Genomic DNA, 8,284 nt, shown 5'->3' on the forward strand with positions numbered 1-8,284 from the left:
TGGTAAAACAAAAAACCAAGTTCCTAAGGAGAAGAAGGAAAAGAAGAAGAAAGAGAAGAAGAAGAAAGAGTCAAAAGCGACTGGGGGCAAACAAGCGTCATCTGACAAAAATATGCACACAACACTGACTAGGCCTAAATCTCCATGTGTCATATGCAAGGGAGACCACTTCCACAGAGATTGTCCCTGCATCCCTCGGATACTAAGGGACTGATCTCCCCATTTGCACAATTCAGTGGCGTCAACCTCTGATAGCTATGTTGACTGCACACCGTCAACTAGTGGAAGTGAAGCCCCAGGACAGAGAGGGAAAGCTAGATTTCCCTACAAACTGTGTGAAGGTGACCATGCCATCCACCGTTGTCCCTTCTTAGACGAGGCTAAAAGAGTTTTGGAAGATCGCCCGATTTTATGAGCGCAACTTCCTCCTGGATATCAAAACCTCCTGCCAAGTCCTTCACTAGTTGAGAACCCAGCTGACCCGCCCAGCTGGTCAGCCGAAGCACCTATCATTGAAGATGAACCGTCTGAATCCATACCTGACGAAAGTCAAAAGGTTGAGGTGGCAGTTGACCCAGTTGTGCCTTCAGAGGCTCTATCTTCGAATGATACCGTCACAGAGGAGAATAAAGACGACACTGTCCAAATTCTCTTCATCAACACAGACTCCGACGAACAAGGGGGAAATTTGCCCATTCCTTTATCGTAGGAAGGAAGTTCGTCAGAGCGATATCCGGCCGTCTATTCGGTCCCACCACCAAGCAACCTAGTTGTGTCCTTCGACTGGAACCAACTAGGCAGACCCCGCTTTCCAGCTAGCATACCATTCAGAATTATCATTCAAATATACAAAATGGTAATGGCTGGCACAATCATTGATGAGGGGGCATCTGTGAGTATCCTTTCCTCTATTGGTTGGAAAGCGCTTGGTTCGCCAACGCTTTTGCCTGAAATGAGAAATCTATCAGGCTTCGATAAAGGAACTAGTCGACCTTTAGGGATCCTCCCCAATGTGCCAATCACATTGAAAGGGAAGACTGTTCAAATGAATGTGATGGTCGTTCAAGGACCCTTGGATTATAACCTACTCCTTGGACGAGACTATATATATTGCATGGGAGCCATCGTCTCCTCACTCTTTAGAGTAATGTGTTTTCCGCATGAAGGAAGAGTGGTCAAGCTCGTGGACCAACTTTCATTTCCTGGATCACGCATCGCAAATAGTCATTTACCATCCCTAAATGGTCTCTTCATGCAAGAAGTGTCTCAACCCACGGTCCGTCCTCCTGATGAGCGCGAGTAATCCGGGAGGATATGACTGGAACCCAGGGGGCATGCGTCCTGGTCTGCTTCGGCAGGAAAACTTTGGGTATAGAGTAGGTTTCCGCGAGAGAATATGACTAGTCTGTACCCCGTCCGTCTAGGAAGAGGGGTTATTCTAGAATAAGATTCTTTTGTCAAAGTTATGTGGGTTGGAGGGCATTGTCGCTCACCTTTGTCTATTTTGGTAGACATCGCCGAGGAAGTGTTTTATTCGTGGCCGCGAATGGAGCAATCTTTGGTAACCTGAAAGAGGTAGGCCTCTCTCGGTAAAACAAATGTTTTGGCGAAAAGGAAGTAGGGGTAACCTTGAAATTGTACTTTATGCTTGGGGGCATGCAAACCTTTTTGAGTGCAAGCAAGGGGCGGCTATTTATTTTTTAAATTTTTAGGTCCTCCCTTTAAACCTGTAGGTCTAACCCTTTAAACTTGTAGGATTAGTCGTTTCCAAACTTGCATAACGAAAGGATACGGAGCAAAGCTTTGTGAGATGAAGCTCCATAAAAAATAGAATCTTAATGAGACTTTCTTATCATATGACTGGATTAATCGAGCAGTTTTAGCACACAGTTCATGCTCGTTAAAAAATAAACGCAAGATCCGAGCAGTTTTAGCACATAGTTCATGCTCGTTAAAAACTAAACATAAGATTGAGCAGTGTTTTCCCGCATTTAAGCTCGTTAAAAAATGAACTACCCGGTAAATAACCACTGTGAATGTAACATTATCAGCCATTAAAGCCTTGGTCGTGTTTGCACCGTCACCTCCACTTTTCATTTGGCTGATCGTTCACCTCCATATGATTGTTTACCCATTTTGAGGAACAGCTGTGAAGAGTGATTTCACTAGCCATCCTTGTGACACTGCCGTGATTGGAAAATTCCAATATGTACCTGGAATCAACTGCTAACCCATTTTATCACTCGTTCCTCAAAAGACGAGTCTTATTTAAGCTCTTTTCAACTGACTCGTAAAATATGAAAAGATTGCCGAGTCCTTGGCCTTCCAGCTCGTTAAAGCGACCGGAAGTGTTATCCCTCCTCTAGATTTTAATCTTTTTGGACCTGAGGGATTATTGCACAAAAAGATCGAGTGCTTGTTTTGTTCGACTCGTTAAAACTATCGAAAACTCATCCCTTCTGTATTGTTTTATACTTTTTCGGACTTAAGGGATTAGATGACGAAAAATGAACTTTGGAGTTATCTTTACGTACCTTTTTAGACTCTCTAAAAATGAAAAGGGACCGAGTTATCTTTGTCGTGAAACTCGTTAAAAAGAATTAATAGCGACAAACCTGTCTTTACACGAGAACGAGTTTCACTATCGCTAGGCTCGTTAAAACATAGCGATGGGCTTGCCCGAAGGGCAAGTCATAGAACAAGCATATGTTATCCTCCTCAAGCTTGAAAAAAATAAAGAGGTACTGGTCAGCAATGACTGGGGAAAAATTGGGAGAAACTCAAGAAAACTTTGATGGTAGCAAGTCGCTCTTGAACATGACACTTTTCCTCCGTACCACAATCGGGTTGGGTTGTTTCATTCACTGGTCACATCACCATGGTCTCGCCATACCATCCATATTTGGGGTAATGCTACCAATCCATCGCATCAGTGTCGCCATATGTTCAAGAGAAGTCATTCAGAGAAGTCAACCGTGTCCCATCCACTGCCGTACATTATCATTCATCCTTTCATGACCGCCACCCTGAATCATATGTCACAGATCGTTTTCACCTCCATCAAAATCATTAGCTCCGTTCTATGTCACTGATGTGGGATTCATTAAGGCCCTCCTTTGACGGATTGCTTCTTGTCGACATCAGCTCATTATCCAAGAAGTTGATCTAGGAACAACCCCTTCAGTACTTTGAAGCTTGCATGCCTCAATGGCAAGTTTCTCACTTCCGGCGACAGGTATACATCAATGACCTTCGACCGAAAGATTTTGCGTGGTGTTCGACGCCAAGTCCTTTATTCACACCACGTGAATTGTACTGCAGTACCTTGAGGGTCATTATCATTATCGGTGATTCCTCTCGCGCTTGTTAACGGTTTACCTCATTGACCGGTAATCAAGCGATGTCTTTCCATGTTCGAATTCAGAACATTTCTCACATGGATCGACTTGTACTTAGAGTGAAGATCGAACGATTTTGAAGACCCCGGATCTAGTTTCATCCATCCGGGCTGCGATATATATTCAGGAAAGATAAAGACATTGACATGTACATCATTACAGCAGATAATCATCCTACCCAAAGGATGATAATTTCATCAAAATTATCAGTCTACCATTAGACGATTGTCTGTTCTATGTACAGAAAAATGAATTTATAAAGCTGAGCATGGGAATGCCCGCCTCAGCTAGATCATGAAAGCAGTATGAAAAATAATGTATTGTATTGTATCTTATTACAGGTCTCGTCCCAGCATTGGATGAACTTCGGATCCTCCTGATAAATCATTTCACCCGATAAACGGCCTCATACTTTAGGGGGCAACTGTTATAGACATTTTTGTGCCTTACAATAATAAGCATGAAATGTCCATAATCTAAGGGATCCAAAGTCCCTAAACATGTTGTTCCTACCCCTAGAGGAACAAGGCTAACAAACCACAACAATTCACAGAAGTTCTCCACTAGAAACTGCTAAAAAAAAAGTCAATTCAGGATCAATTCAGTGGCTCCACTAGCTCTCTGCGCTAAAATGCAAAGTCAACATTGGCTACCTGCACTGCAACGCAGGTAGAAGCACTACCAGGGTGCGTTGAGCGGGAATTGACAAATGGAAAGTTCATTCCAAGAGGTGTCAAGACCCAGGAAGCTTCCAGAATCTTCCTCAATGACACTTGCCTTAGTGAATTCGACTAGTGATGAGTAAGAGGTTCCAAATCTCCAAGTGGAAGCAAGAACCTCCAAGTGGAAGCAAGAACTGACAGAGGGAGAGGACACTAGTCAGATCTCAAGCTGACTCATCCTCTCTCCAAACATCTATATATAGATCTCTCCTCCATGAGATCTAGGGGTTGGAATTTTGTTATTGCAAAGAATTGTTGTTGGTTTGAGACTGGAATCATTGGGTGCTTAATGCTTTGAAGGGAGGTGAAGATAGGAATTCCATTTGCTGGAAAGGAGATGCTGGATTGGAGCCTTCTTGGTTGTATCTCTTCCTGAACCTTGTTATTCATCAATAAAGCTATCTTGGTTCCTCCTATATACTGGTGTATCTTTGATGTATGATTGCATTAGTATGTTTAGTTTATTTCTAATCCTGAATTAGTTATGAATATGAATCTATGTCTTTGTAGTGTTCTCTTCTTGTGATCTTGCAGGGACCTGTTGAAGCAGGGCGAGCGAGAAGGCAAGTGGTTGGGAACTCTCAAAGAGAAGAGAAACCAGATCGAGGGACAAACGGAAGACACCGGTTAGTCCATCCATCTCTCTTCATTCTTAATTCATAAAGGAAGAATACTAGAATAGTTGTCTCTGTTTGTTGCTAAGGCACTGTCACACCTTAGGTGGATAGGATCGTCCTGCATAGGCATTTTTCCCCACAACACCCACATATCTCTCTCTTTGTCCCTTTCCCTCACCCTTTCGCTCCCTCCATCCCTCCCTCTCTCTCCCTCCCTCTCCCTCTTTGTACCCCTCTGTCTCCCCTTGCTCATCTCCCGCTCTTGCACCCCCTCTCCTTCTCCCACTATCTCACCTCACCTCTTTATGTCCCTCTCGTCCTCCCCCTCTCTCCTCCTCTCCTTCTCCCCTTCTCTCTCCTACCATGTCTCTCTCTCTCACCCCACCTCCCTCTCTCTCTTCCTCTCTTTCCCTCCCGCTCCCTTGACCTCCTCTCTCTCTCTCCCCCCATGCTCCCTCCCTCTCTTCCTTGTCTCTCTCTCTCTCTCTCTCTCTCTCTCTCTCTCTCTCTCTCTCTATATATATATATATATATATATATATATATATATATATGTATATTATATATATATATATATATCTATCTATCTCCCTCTACTTTTTTGTACCTCTCCTCCCTTGCTACATTGTCTCACTATCTACCTCCCTCTTCCTCTCCCCCTCCTCGTATCCCACCCGCTCCTCCTCTCCCTCCATTTCCGCCTCTCTCTCCCTCGACCCCTCTCTCTCTCCCCCCCTCTCTTCACCTCACCCTCCCCCTCTCTCACTGCCTCTCCTAACACTCTCTCCACCTCCCCCTCTCCTTCTCTCTCTCTCTCTCTCTCCCCCGCTCTCCCTCCTCTGTCCCACACTTCCTCTCCTTATCCTCATCTCCCCCACACCTATCTCTCTTTGTCTACCTCCCATTATCTCGCTCCCTCTCTCTGTTGCGCTCTCTTCTTGCTCCCTCTCCTCCAAGCTCCCTCTCCTCTAGGAAGGATCCCCCAACTCCTCCAGGCTCCATGCACATCCCCAAGTAGTGGACATATTCACAAGTGCCAATTGAATGAACTTTTTTGAAAAATTTCGAGGGTTTGATGAGGAAATTACCCACTCTTTGGTCCCTCACACTAGAACACATGCCACTGTCACATTTAGAGGTCTTTCCATGGATATAACCCTTGAATTTATCAGTAGGGTCACTACCCTTACTCTTGGGCTACATTGTTGTAAGGATGAGAAACCTATTGGCCAGGTTGCTAAGAAAAACTTTTTACAAAACAATGAAACACCTATAGAGAATAAAAATGGCATTAGAAGGGCTAGCATACCATATCCTTGAGATGAGGTTATCTATCAAATAATCAAATATAATTCCTGTGAGGGGACATACAACATTGTCCATGGTTACCACGTTGGAATCCTTCATGAATTAAGGTATGGCATGGACACTCCATCCCCTCAGAAGCTCAGCATCCCCTACTTCCTCCTACAGTCCCTCATTGACTCCAACAACAAAGTTCAAGCAGGAAATTCAGAGCAGTTAGCTCACCATGGGTTAATCAAAATCTTAGTGGAAGAAGCCTTCCATACATTCACACTCCCTATAGCATGGGAAGTCTTCCGAAACATGACAGTTGAGGACTACATAAAGGCCCTAACCAATGATATTAGTCCTACTAATAGTGACGAGGAAGAGTAGCAAGGGGGAGAAGATGAAGCAATTCGTGACCTAGCAGAACAATAAGGGAAGGAGGAAGAAACTAAGATAGAGGAGGGGATAGCTGAAGAGATAGAGCAATAAGAAACAGATCAAACAAAGACAAAAAAAAAGAGACAGAAGGAAGAGAAAAAGCGGCAGAAAAGATATAACAAGGAGAAGTGCCCCTGAGACTCTGGAAAGAGAGGGAGTAGCTTCTCTCACTACCCTCAGTACACCAATCAAGCCAAAACAAAAGAGGAAAATGCAGGCCTCCATGTATTTCAAGGCTAGGAAGAGCACAAGAATCAAAATAGGAAACCTCAACCCTCTTCAAAAGTGCTAATTACAATTGAAGATTCACTCTTTGCCCAAGCAAAAGAATCCCCTTCCAAGGCACCTATCACATATGAAAAGAGGGACTCCTAGATCTCCCGCATGGAAAGAAAAGGTAGAACTACAGGACCCAAAAACAACCCTACAAGAGGCTTAGACAGTTCTCCATGAGACATTGTCAAAACTACAGGAGAGCTAAAAGCTTGAGAAATGGATAGAAGGACAGCCACATATAAAGGAGGAAGAAACATAGCTACAAGAACCTAATCGCTAGCCCAGTCTTGCCTCCTACTACAATCTTCTTGAGGGAGGAAAGTTAATTCCACAAAAATTTGTAATTCCACTATTCTTTGAATTAGAGAAAGAGAGAATAAGAACACATAAGTGGATGCAAAAAGCCAAATCCAAAGGAGTTGAGGATATTGGCCATATGGAAAACAAACTCAAAGAAATGGGCAGAGAGTTGAGTGCTATCAAACACAGGGAAGCAATTACAAGAAGCCACCTTGAAATTGAAAATGAATTGCTAAGGAGGCAGCTGCAAGAGAAAGACACCCAGCTGGCTTGCATGGCCAGCTTATCTATGGAGGCATTGTAATGTAGAACACTAGCAAAATCCTATGGCCTATATCTCAAGGACCAATGGTTGCAATTTTAGATAAAGACCTTGGCACAAATAGTCACAATGCCTTTCCAAGATTACAGGCAGTTTATGGACTTGTGTGACCAAAGCACGTTAGAGGATAAGGAAAATATGGTAGAATTCTACCTACATAACATGGCTCTCATAGACATGAATGTGTGGGACCCCAATGCCAGGCTAGGAGACCTACAATTAATGGCCATGGCCTCATGGATGAACCATGAAGAGTTAAGGGTAGCAGAAATAAGAATATTGATGATAAAAGAATAGAATGACCCATTAATGATCAGAGCGAAGACATTAGATCCCATGGCACTCATCAGCACACATAACCTGCATGCCAATAATCCTCAAATTTTCCCTAGATATATAAGTGATCAGGCACAAGCCATTTCACACTTTGAGGATATGCAAAGGCTACTTGGGGATGATTGTGTGCATGCATGCATGAGGAGATGGAACACCTTACCACACAGTCTACAGATTAGGTAATATCATTCCCCCATGAGGATGAAGGAAGCAATAAGAAGAGTGCCAATGTACAAGCGCTCCATGCAGAGGCTGAAGGTCAACTGGATTGGGCTCAAATTGAGTCCCCCACTGCAATTAGGCATGTTGGAAGGTAGAAGAGTAGAAGAAGAGGAGGAGCAGTGGGAAGAGATAAAAAGGAAGGCAAGATTCTATGACAAGGAAGACGAGACTACATCAGAGGCTTGGGATGCTAGTGAGGCCACCAGGGCCATAAAAGATGAGGAGATGGACTAAGTTTCTCAGAGGATGAGAAACACTTTCAGTAGGGGGTGATGATGAGGCTCATATATTAGTAATTATATGGGCTCATTTTACCTCCTAACCTAGTGAAATCAACATTCTCTTAGCTTATTGTATGAT

The sequence above is a fragment of the Pinus tabuliformis genome, chromosome X (assembly GCF_031772625.1).
Source record: "Pinus tabuliformis cultivar Carrire ecotype Pingquan chromosome X, CPIR1, whole genome shotgun sequence".
Classification (NCBI taxonomy): domain Eukaryota; kingdom Viridiplantae; phylum Streptophyta; class Pinopsida; order Pinales; family Pinaceae; genus Pinus; species Pinus tabuliformis.